This window comes from Hypanus sabinus, chromosome 11 (genome assembly GCF_030144855.1).
Source record: "Hypanus sabinus isolate sHypSab1 chromosome 11, sHypSab1.hap1, whole genome shotgun sequence".
Lineage (NCBI taxonomy): Eukaryota > Metazoa > Chordata > Chondrichthyes > Myliobatiformes > Dasyatidae > Hypanus > Hypanus sabinus.
Window position 1 is genome coordinate 10,912,217 of NC_082716.1, and position 12,565 is coordinate 10,924,781.

Sequence of the window (12,565 nt, forward strand, 5' to 3'; positions counted from 1 at the left end):
TAACCCTAGCCTAATCATGGGACAATTTACAATGATCAATTAACCTACCATCTGGTTCATCTTTGGACTCTCCCTCCAGCGGTTTGGACACACAGGAGGTACCTAATAATGTGGCCAGTGAATGTATGGCAGCTATAGTTAGAAATTTAAGCCAAGAAATTAAGCCTGCAGTCTGTTTAACCTTGAGGTCAGATTTGATGTTTCTTATTGTAAGTTGAAGTGGAGTATAATACCACCAGCTCTGAATATCAAGTCACTCTTGCTGCCACTTGTGAGACTTTTTTGTGTATGACTAACATTTCTCTTAACAACATGAAGTATCTGAATTGGTGTAAAGCAATTTGAGATTCTTCAAGGTCAAAAATGATGACACAGAAACCAAGTGTTTACATGTCCATTTTCAGTAAGAAACATCAAATCTGACCTCAAGGTTAAGCATACTTTGCACTTACTGTAATTCCTTTGCTTAAAATTCTAATAATAGCCTTCTGTACTTAATAAAGTGACCACTGAGTGTACGTCTCTGATTTTTTGCTGCTGTAACCCATCCACTTCAAGTTTCAAGGTGCTGTGCATTCAGAGATGTTTTTCTGCACACCATTGTTTTAACGTGTAGTTATTTGTGTTCCCGTCTCCTTTCTGTCAGCTTGAACCAGTTTGATCATTCTCCTCTGACCTCTCTCATTAACAATGTTTGTTCATCCACAGAACTGCTTTTCACTGGATGCTTTTAGTTTCTCACACCACCCTCTGTAAATCTAGAGTCTGTTGAATGTGAAAATCCCAAGTGATGAGCTGTTTCTGTGATACTCAAACCACCCTGTCTGGCACCAACAATCATTACACAGTCAACGTCACTTAGGTCGCATTTCAAACCCATTCTGATGTTTGGTCTGAACAACAGCTGAACATCTATAATCATGCTTGCATGCTTTTCGGCACTGAGTTGCTGCCACATGATTGGCTGATTGGATACTTGCATTTATTGAGCCGGTGCACAGGTGCACCTAAAAACTGGCCTCTGTGTGTATTTCCAGCTATTGAATGTAGGCTGAGCTGGGGCGAAAGTATAAACATCACTGTAAATATGAGAGAGAAAGAAAGACGATTTTATCAAAAAATATTAGGTTCCAAGATTTCTTTGGAGCAGAGACTCACAACATTTTTTATCCATAGACCAATACCATTAAGCAAGGGGTCTGAGGACCCCAGGTGGGGAATCCCTACTTTAGAGGTTAAATGCTTGGAGGATAATTCCTTTCATTAGAATATAGAACATTACAACACAGTACCGGCCCTCTGCCCCCTGATGTTGTGCCAACTTTTTAACCTACTCCAAGATCAATCTAACCATCCTACATAGCCCTCCATTTTTCTACCAGCCATACACCTATATGAAAGTTTTTAAAAGCCCTAATGTATCTGCCCTTACCACCACCCCTGGCATGGAGTTCCATGCACCCACCGCTCTCTACATGAAAAATTTATGTCTGACATCAACCCCCTACACATTTCTCCCATCACCTTCGTTTGAATCTCTGGAACGAGGTGGCCTGGTGTCAGTGTAAGTGCTTGCCATCAATGCTTTGTATCCACCTACAAAATGCATTGCATTTACTCACCCTGGACACTCCATCTGCATCTCCCAAACCCACAACTTCTACCATCATGAAGAACAAGGGCAACAGGTATAAAAAGCATTATTACATGCAACCTTTGCAGTCATTTCTATAAGACACAAGACATAGGAGCAGAATTAGGCCATTCAGCCCATCGAGATTGCTCCACCATTCCACATTTATTTATTTATCAATTTATTGTTTATTTATTCATTTATTTATTTATTGGAATACAGTGTGGATCAGTTTCTTTCAGTGCTGCCCAACAATCTCTTATCTTGCTCTAGCCTAATTATGGAACAATTTACAAAGACCATTTAACCTACCAACCAGTACATCTTCGGACTGTAGGAGTAAACCAGAGCACTAGGGGGAAACACATGCAGACTGCAGACTCCTTACAGACTGTGGTGGGAATTGAACCAGGTAGCTAGCACTGTAAGTTGTTGTGCCAGCCAGACACTCTGCTAACGTGCCACCCAATTGGCTGATTTATTGTCCCTCTCAACACCACTCACCTGCCTTCTCCCCGTAACCTCTGACAACCGGACTCATCAGCCTCTGCTTTAAATATAGCCTATGATCTGGCCTCCACAGCAAACTGTGGCAATAAATTCCACATCACCCTCTGGCTAAAGAAATTCATCCTCATCTCTGTTCTAAAGGGGATATCCTGTTATTCTGTGGATATGATCTCTGGTCTTAGATTCTCCTGCTGTAGGAAACATCCTCTCCATGTCCACTCTATCTAGGCCTTTCAATATTCAGTAGGTTTCAATGAGATACCCACTCCCCCCCAGTTCTTCTAAACTCCAGTGAATACAGGCCCAGAGCTGCTGGAGTTATTCCAGTAGTTAGTTTTGTGCACTACAGTATTAATCGAACTTTTTAATACCCTCCTGTGTGGCAACATATTGAATGATTTTAGAAAGTCCAGTTGCTGTAATTCCACTGTTTCCCCTGAACTAATCAGCAAGATACAAGCTTAAAAAGCTCCAAAAGATTTGTCAGATGTGATTTCCCATTCAAAAATCCCCATTGACCCTGCTAATGCTAATGTTATATTCTCAGAGCCTTGTTACTCTTCCTTAATAGATTCCAGCATTTTCTCGACTACTGATCTCTCTTCCTTCTTCAACAGAGGGGTTGTACCTTCTACCTTCAAATCTATGGAAAAAAAATCCTGAAATCTATAGAATTTTGGCAAAAAAATCATCGTCTTCCTGGCAAGACCTTTTAAAACCCCAGGAAGCATGTAATCAGATGCTGAGGAATTATTAGTTTTTGGTCTTGCTATTTCACGAGCTGCTGTTCATTATTTCCACAAATTATTGAATTGCTAACTTTGCTTATTATTCTCAGATTGGTTTGCTATTGTGATAGGTACCAAGGTACAATGAAAAACTTAGTTTTGCATGCCACATCGTGAATCACACCAGTACATTGAGTGGTACAAAGGAATGACAATCACAGAATGCAGATTCATAAACACAAGAGGTTTGGCAGATGCTGCAAATCCAGAGCAAAACACACACAAAGTAAGAGAGAGAGAGAGAGAGAGAGAGAGAGAGAGAGAGAGAGAGAGAGAGAGAGAGAGAGAGAGAGAGAGAGAGAGAGAGAGAGTGTGTGTGTGTGTGTGTGTGTGTGAGAGAGAGTGTGTTTGAGAGTGTGTGTGAGAGTGTGGGTGTGTGCGTATGTGTGTGTGTTTGAGAGTATGTGTGTGAGAGAGTGTGTGTCTGAGTGTGTGTGTGTGTGAGAGAGAGTGTGTGTGTGAGAGAGTGTGTGTGTGTGTGTGAGAGTGTGTGTGTGTGAGTGTCGGTGTGTGTGTGAGTGTGTGTGTTTGAGAGTATGTGTGTGAGAGAGTGTGTGTGTGTGTGAGAGAGTGTGTGTGTGTGAGAGAGTATGTGTGTGTGTGAGAGTGTGTGTGTGAGTGTGTGTGTGAATGTGTGTGTCTGAGTGTGTGACTGTGCGTGTATGTGAGTGTCTGAGTGTGTGAGTGTGAGAGAGAGTGTGTGAGAGAGAGAGTGTGTGTGTGTGTGTGTGTGTGAGAGTGTGTGTGTGTGTGTGTGAGAGAGTATGTTTGAGAGTGTGTGTGTGAGAGAGTATGTGTGTGTGTGAGAGTGTGTGTGTGAGTGTGTATGTGTGTGAGAGTGTGTGTGTATGTGTGTGAATGTGTGTGTATGTGTGAGAGAGTGTGTGTGAGAGAGTGTGTGTGTGTGTGAGAGTGTGTGTGTGTGTGTGTGTCTGAGTGTGTGAGTGTGAGAGAGAGTGTGTGTGAGAGAGTGTATGTGTGTGAGAGTGTGGGAGAGTATGTTTGAGTGTGTGAGTGTGAGAGAGAGTGTGTGAGTGTGAGAGAGAGTGTGTGAGAGAGAGTGTGTGTGTGTGTGTGTATGTGTGAGAGAGTGTGTGTGAGAGAGTGTGTGTGTGTGAGAGTGTGGGTGTGTGTGAGAGTGTGTGTGTGTGTGTGTGTCTGAGTGTGTGAGTGTGAGAGAGAGTGTGTGTGATAAATGTCGACAAAGGGGAGAACGATTTCTGTGATGTGCTGAGCTATGTCTAAAACTCGTTCCTAAAGCTATTGTGCTTTTTTTTCAGAAGCCGGATACAAAATTTTTACTTGTTTTCTTGGCCACTTCCTTATTCCCACAGGTAATTTCGATTGCCTCAATCCGTAAGGAATGAAAGGGGACCACTGCACAGAGTGCTGGAGGAAGGCAAAGGATCAGACAGCGTCGATGAAGAAAAATGAACAGCCAGCATCTTGGGTCAAGGCCCGTCATTGGTACTGGAAAAGAAGCAGGTTAGACTATGGGGAGAGATTGAGTTGCCTGGGACTGTACTCGTTGGAATTCAGAAGATTGAGAGGAGGTCTTATAGAAACATAAAATTATGAAAGGGGTGGATAAGATAGAGGCAGGAAAGTTGTTCCCGTTGGTAAGTGAGACTAGAACTAGGGGACATTGCCTCAAGATTCAGGGGAGTAGATTTAGGACAGAGGTGAGGAGGAACTGCTTTTCCTAAAGAGTGGTGAATCTGTGGAATTCTTTGCCCAAAGAAGCAATGGAGGTACCTCAGTAAATATACTTAAGACAAGGTTGGATAGATTGTTGCATAGTAGGGGAGTTAAGGGTTACGGGGAAAAAGCAGGTAGGTGGAGATGGGTCTATGGTCAGATCAGCCATGATCTTATTGAATGGAGGAGCAAGCCTGATGGGCCAGATGGCCTCCTCCTGCTCCTGTTTCTGATGTTCTAGGTAGAGCCAGTAATAAGAGGGTGGAGGGTAAATGTGAAGCAAGATCTGGTGGATGATAAATTAATCCTGCTGCGAGTGGGGAGCGTAGTAGGAATGATGTAAGAAGCTGCAAGGTGATAGGTGGAAGAGACAAAAGGAGTGAATAAGATGGAGTCTGATAAGACCATGGAATAAAGGTTATGTCATAGAGCAAATATTCTGGAGCTATGGTATAGAGCAAATATTAATTTCAACAGAAACCAGATTTCAGGCCTGAATGTGGATTATAGATTGAGTTTAAAATGCAGCTCAGAACAATGGTGTTCTTGGAGCTGCAGACTGGGGTTAATAGCAAACCAGGAAACATACCCAATTGACCTGAGATGTCTGCATATGCACGAGTGCAGATCAAGAAACAATGGTGATTAACATTTGATTCTGAGTGTCTGGAATGTTGCTGTGAAGATCTAGGTGTTTGAAAATTATACATAACTCAAAGGAAGTATTGTCAACCCAAAGTATTGAAGTAAATGATGCCATTGTAACTATTGAAACTATATCAGGTTACCATTGATCTTAAGGGTATAAAAAATGTGATGTACTTTGAGTTTATGAGCCTCTTCTTCCAAGAGTGTCTTCAGTATGATTCCTGCTGTTTGGCTGAATAAAAGAATTCTATATCTAGCAGCTTCAAGATCTCTCCAGTGACTTTGTTCACAGTCACAACAGAGGGAACCAGATGAAGGAATGTCTGGGTGATGGACAGATTGAGAGGGTGGGAAAGGGGTGACAGGGCTGGTGGGATAAGGTAAAACAACGTAGGGGGGGGCAGAGGGTGGGAGTGCTTACTGGAAGTTAGAGAAGTCGATGTTCAAACTATCAGGACAGTTAATACCAATGTGAAATATAATGTCTACCCTCAACTTGGCTGATGAGGAGGCTTGTGTCTCGGAATAAAAAGGCAATATGATGTTAGAAACACTGAACCGAACTTGGAACATCTCTAAAGAGAGAAAAAAATAGGTGGTGGTTCTGTCAGTTTTTCCTCTTTATGTAAGGTTAGCGAAAGCATAAATAGAGTAAGCAGCCAGAATCTTTTGCCCAGGGCAGAAATATCAGATCAAAATTCAAATTCGAAGTATGCACACCATGTACAACCTTGAGGTCTGTCTCCTTGCGGGCAGTCACGGAACAAAGAAACACAATAGAGTCCACAAAACACCCCGCACAACAGAGACCGTCAGACATCCAATGTGTAAACAAATTGTGCAAACAATGAAACAAAGTAAACAAAAGCGGGTTCACAGCCATGGAGCCAGATCAGCACGGAGGTGAGTGAAATCGGTCCAGGAACCCAGTGGCTACAGGACAACAATTGCCCTCGAAGCCAGTGGCATGGACACAAGACTCCTGCACTACCTTCCAGTGAGAAGAGAGGGAGGTGGGTCAAACACAGGCATACAGGACAGGTCCAGATGAGGGATCCTGGCTGGCATGGAGGAGAGAACTGAATGCAAGTTCGCACTCTGCCCTCACCCTCAGTGCCCTATTGTTAGAAGACACTCCTAAAAGGTGCGGAGGTGAAAGTTTAAAGAACATGTGTGGTCCAAGATATTCTGAAGAGTGGTACGTTGCCGAGGATTGTGATGGAAGCAAATGCAATCAAGGAATTGAAGAGACTGTTCGATGGACAGGTGAACATGCAATGGATGGAGGAGATGGATCATGTACAGCCAGAGGAAAACTGGTTTACTTCAGCATCATGTTCAGCGTAGACATTCTGGATCAAAGGGCCTATTCTTGTCAGTACTGTTCTATACGTTCTACGTTCTATTATGTATGGAAGTGTTTCCACGCTTCACCTATCACCTCCTTCCCTTCTCTCCACCTTTCTATTCTGGCTTCTTCTCCCTTCCTTTTCAGTCTTGATGAAGGGTCTCGGCCCGAAACGTCAACTGTACTCGTTTCCATAGTTGGTGCCTGACCTGCTGAGATCCTCCAGCATTTTGTGTGTGTTGCTCTGGATTTCCAGCATCTGCAGACTTTCCCCTGTTTACGTTTACACACTGCTTGTGTGTTCACATTTTTAAAAATTTTGCGATACAACACAGTAACGGGCCCTCCTGACCCAAGGAGCTCGCGCTGCCCAATTACACCCATGTGACCAATTAATCCACTAACCTGTACATCTTTGGATTGTGGGAGGAAACAGGAGCAACTGGAGGAAACCCACGCGGTCTAACAGAGAACATACCAACTCTTTGCAAACAGCAGTGGAATGGAACCTGGGTGGGGCTGAACAACATTACACTAAGCAGTCCCCTCTTTCCTAAACAATTTCTAGGATCCCCTTTGCTAACTTCTGAAATTTTTGGGCATCATTGCAGGCCTTTGTTTTTAGATCTACTGCCATCTTTAATTTCTTTTGTTAGCCATGGATAGTCAACTTCTTTCTGGTTAATGTTTTGTGCCCTAAGGGGGTACAGTATGTATTTGTTGTAAACTATGTTGAGTCCATGTCTCTCGGTAGACTCTTGTGTTCCTATGTATTGGAATTTCCTCACCAGGCCCTGATTCAATCAGTCACACTTTAAACCGTAGATCTTCAAGCTCTGCATAGCCAACTCAATGTCATACCATATTAACATATATAAAACACCAGAGAAACTCAGCAGGTCTGATAGCATCTATGGAAAGGAGTTATAACAGGTCCTGATGAAGGGTCTCCACCTGAAAGATTGCCTATATATTCCTTTCTGGCCTGCTGTGTTCCTCCAGCATTTTGTGTGTGCTACTCTGGATTCCCACATCTGCAGAAAGTCTTGATTCAATGTCATGCCCTAATATATTAAGTAATTGAACAAAAGGTAAGTTTCAAAGGGGAGATGCCTCAGCTGGAGTCTTAGTACATTTACACAGGGGAAGTGTGGAATTTAAAACCAGAGCTTCCTGGTTGACCAAACTGATAGAAAGTAAAATAGAGCAAAGAAACTAAGAGCAGATGATAGATCTCGGTTTGCCGATGTTAATGATTGAAGTAAGTTCAGAAACAAAGTGAAAAAAGAAATAAGAGATGGCAAAGGGAGAGCTTGAAAAAGAGTATGAAACACAGGAGGAGTTTCACAAAAGGACTTCTGAACAGGAAGGGGGTTGTAAATGGAGAAGAGAAGCCAATTTGAAGCTAGAAATGTGCAAAGTGATACACATTGGAAGGTCAAACTTGAAGGCACAGTACAAGTTTACTGGTGGGATTGTTAGCAGTGTGGAGGAGCAGAGGTCTTTGACAGAGATCCTTCAAAGTTGCCATGCAATTTTATAGTGTAGTTAGGATGTGTTGTTCTTCATTAGTCAGGAATTGAGTTCAAGAGTAGTAAGGCAATATTACAGCTCGATAAAACTCTGGCTATTATCTTGTAAACACTTACAGACTCAGGAGTCTAAGTGGAAAATTGATCTCAAACCTTCGCTGCCTTGCAGCTATACCCCTTCATGGGGATGGCTTTGGGAGTAAACCCTGGGGAATTATCCAGAGCTGGGGTCCCTAAGTCAGTCTTAAGTTGAGTTTACCAGCTGCTGCGACACTGTTGGTGCCAAGCTGTACCATTCTCTGGTGTTTCTTCAGATTCATCAGCTGTGTGGAGAGGGAGAGAGGGCAACAGCTTGTTCTCATTCTACTGCTCTGGCTGGCATGTTACATACACAGCTAGGATACAACATCCATGGTGGACAACGACCAGTGACAGGCTTCAACTCAGAAGTGATGTATGAGGACTAATGTATAGCAACATAGAAAACCTACAGCACAATACAGGCTCTTTGGCCTACAAAGCTGTGCCAAAAATGTCTCTACCTTAGAACTACCTAGGCTTTACCCATCGCCCTCTATTTTTCTAAGCTCCATGTACCCATCCAGGAGGCTCTTAAAAGACTCTCTTATTTCCACCTCTACCACCTGCAGCCCATTCCACACACTCACCACTCTCTGCACAAGAAGCTTACCCCTGTGTAAAAAGCTTACCCCTAACATCTCCTCTGTACCTACTTCAAAGCACCTTAAAACTATGCCCTCTCATGCTAGCCATTTCAGCCCCAGAGAAAAGCCTCTGACTTCAATGTCTCTCATTATGTACACCTCCATCAAGTCACCTCTCATCCTCTGTCACTCCAGGGAGAAAAGGTCAAGTTCACTCAACCTATTCTCATAAGGCATGCTCCCCAATCCAGGCAACAGCCTTGCAAATCTCCTCTGCACCCTTGCTATGGTTTCCACGTCCATCCTGTAGTGAGGTGACCAGAATTGAGCACAGTACTCCAAGTGGGGTCTGACCAGGGTCCTATATAGCTGCAATATTACCTCTTTGTCATAAGGGGACAGGAGGGTTGGACCCAAACACAGGACACAGGCACTTAAGTACTAGGGGCAGGACAGGAACAACTGAACAAGAGACAAGACATGGAGACCATGGTGTGCATGAGGGACATGACATTCAAGGTGATTCTGGGGTTCCAGGAGAGTCTTAGAGTTCAGGCCAGGCAGGATCCCAGAGTTCACTGGGCAGGCCACATTACTCCTAGGCAGGGCCCAGACTCCCCAGGCAGGAACACAGGGGCCTGAGCAGGTCACAGGGCACCTGGGTAGGTTGCAGGGCACAACCCTTCAGCAGCAAGTGATGGAAAGGGGCAGAGTCTCCCACCAGGCAACAGCAGTCCAGAGGCCTAACAGAGGCAAGGGATAGGAAGGGAACTAGGTCCAGGATGACTGCCAGACTTACTCAAAGAAGTCATGTTTAACAACCCCCCCCACCCCCCCAAAAAAAAAACCCAGCAACCCCCAACTCCACTCAGTCCCAGAACCCCCTGTATACACCGCCAGCCGATGGGCATCAGGTGCACCTCCTTGAGTCCAAACAAGCCACGATGATCCACAGGTGTGACTAATTGGGCTCAAGGGTGAAAGGAGGGACGGCTACAAGACCCGGAGTCTGGAGTCCTCAGACCGGATCAAGACCCGGAGTGCGGGCTCTGGACTGGACCATAACACACTTGTCTCTTAAACTCAATCCCATGATTGATGGCCAATGCACTGTATGCCTTCTTAACCACAGAGTCAACCTGCATAGCAGCTTTGAGTGTCCTATGGACTCAGACCCCAAGATCCCTCTGATCCTCCACACTGCCAAGAGTCTTCCCATTAATACTATATTCTGCCATCATATTTGACCTACCAAAATGAACCACTTCACATTTATCTGGGTTGAATTCCATCTGCCACTTCTCAGCCCAGTTTTGCATCCTATCAATGTCCCGTTGCAATCTCTGACATTCCTCCACACTATCCACAACACCCCCAACCTTTGTGTCATCAGCAAACTTATTAATCCATCACTCCACCTCCTCACCCAGGTCATTTATAAAAATCACAAAGAGTAGGGGTCCCAGAACAGATTCCTGAGGCATACTATTTTTCACCAGCCTCCATGCAGAATATGACCTGTCTGCAACCACTCTTTGCCTTCTGTGGGCAAGCCAGTTCTGGATCCACAAAGCAATGTTCCCTTGGATCCCATGCCTCCTTACTTTCTCAATAATCCTTGTATGGGGTACCTTATCATGCTAAATGCTGAAATCCATATACACTACATCTACCACTCTGCCTTCATCAATGTGTTTAGTCACATCCTCAAAAAATTCAATCTGGCTCGTAATGCACAAACTGCCTTTGACAAAGCCATGCTGACTATTCCTAATCATATTATGCCTCTCCAAATGTTCCTAAATCCTACCTCTCAGGATCTTCTCCATCAGCTTACCAACTACTGAAGTAAGACTCACTGGCATATAATTTCCTGGGCTATCCCTACTCCCTTTTTTGAACAAGAGAAAAACATCTGCAACCCTCCAATCCTCCAGAGCCTCTCTCATCCTCATCGATGATGCAAAGATCATTGCCAGAAGCTCAGGAATCTCCTCCCTCGCCTCCCTCAGTACCCTGGGGTACACCCCTTCCGGTCCTGGTGACTTATCCAACGATGCTTTCCAAAAGCTCCAGCACATCCTCTTTCTTAATATCTACATTCTCAGGTTTTTCAAGTCATCACTGCAATCGCCAAGATCTTTTTAAATAGTGAATACTGAAGCAAAGTACCTCCGCTATTTCCTCCGGTTTAATACACACTTTTCCATTGTCACACTTAATTGGTCCTATTCTCTCACCTCTTATCCTCTTGCTCTTCACTTACTTGTAGAATGCCTTGGGGCGTTCCTTAATCCTGTCCGCCAAGGCCTTCTCATGGCCACTTCTGGCTCTCCAGCTCCTTCCTGCTAGCTTTATAATCTTCCAGATTCATATCATTACCTGGTTTTTTGAACCTTTCGTAAGCTCTTCTTTTCTTCTTGAAAATGCTACATCCTTGTTCAAAATAGATGTACGATAAACCCAGTAATTACAAGTCAACTGGCTTTACTCATCAAAGTTGTAAATATAGACTTGAAATTTAGCTTATCCCCAGTACAAATCCCACGTCACAGACATCTAAGCAAAACAGGATATGTTCAGTCCTACCCTCTCTGCTTGGTAAACAATCCTCAATTCACACCAATATATTACAGTCCAAATCCCTAGCAGTTTAATCTGTAAATTGGGAGAAATCTATAGAAATAATAATCAGATCACTGCATTTTTTTCCTGCAACGTCACTCACAAAGTTCCGGCATACTGTTGGTGGCTTCCACAGTGAAGACTAACGCAAAATACTTATTCAGTTTGTCCACCATTTCTTAGTCTCCCCCAACACCATTTTGCAGCAGTCCAAAATCTACTCTTCCCTCTCCGTGTTCTTTACATACTGAAAAAAACTTTTGGTATCCTCTTTGATATTGTTGGCTAGCTTACATATATATTTAATCTTTTTCCCTCTTATGGTTTTTTTAATTGACTGTTGTTGGATTTTAAAAGCTTCCCAGTTCTCTAGATTCCCACTATTATTTTGCTATATTTTATGCCCTCTCTTTGGCTTTTATCCTTTCTTTGACTTCCCTTGTCAGCCACAATTGCCTCATTCTCTCTTTCGAATACCCCTTTGTCTCTGGGGTGTATCTATTCTGTGCCTTCCTAATTCCTGTCAGAAACTCTAGCCATTGCTATTCTGCCTTCATCCCTGCTAGTGCCCTCTTCTAATAAGCTTTAGCCAGCTCTTCTCTTATGCCTCTTTAATTCCCTTTACTCCATTGTAATACTGATACATCTAACTTTATCTTTTTCCCCTCTTAAATTGAAGAGTGATTTCTACCATATTATGATCACTGCCTCCTAAATGTTCCTTTACTGGAAACTCCCTAATCAAATCTGGTGCATTACACAATGCCCAATTCAGAATTGTCTATTCCCTTGTGCTCTAAGCTGCTCTAAAAGCCATCTCACAGGCATTCGACTAATTCCTTCTCTCGGGATCCACCACCAGCATGATCCCAATCCTACTGCAAACTGAAATCCCCCCATGACTATTGTAACATGCCTTTTCTATGTCCTATTTTCCTGTCTAATGTTTGGAGGCCTTTATGAAACTCCTATCAGGGTGTTTTTTCCCTTACAGTTCCTTAACTCTACCCACAACAATTCTACATCTTCTGATCCTATCACAAACAAGAGAAAATATACAGATACTGGAAGTCCAAGCAACACACAAAATGCTGGAGGAACTCAGCAGATCAAGCAGC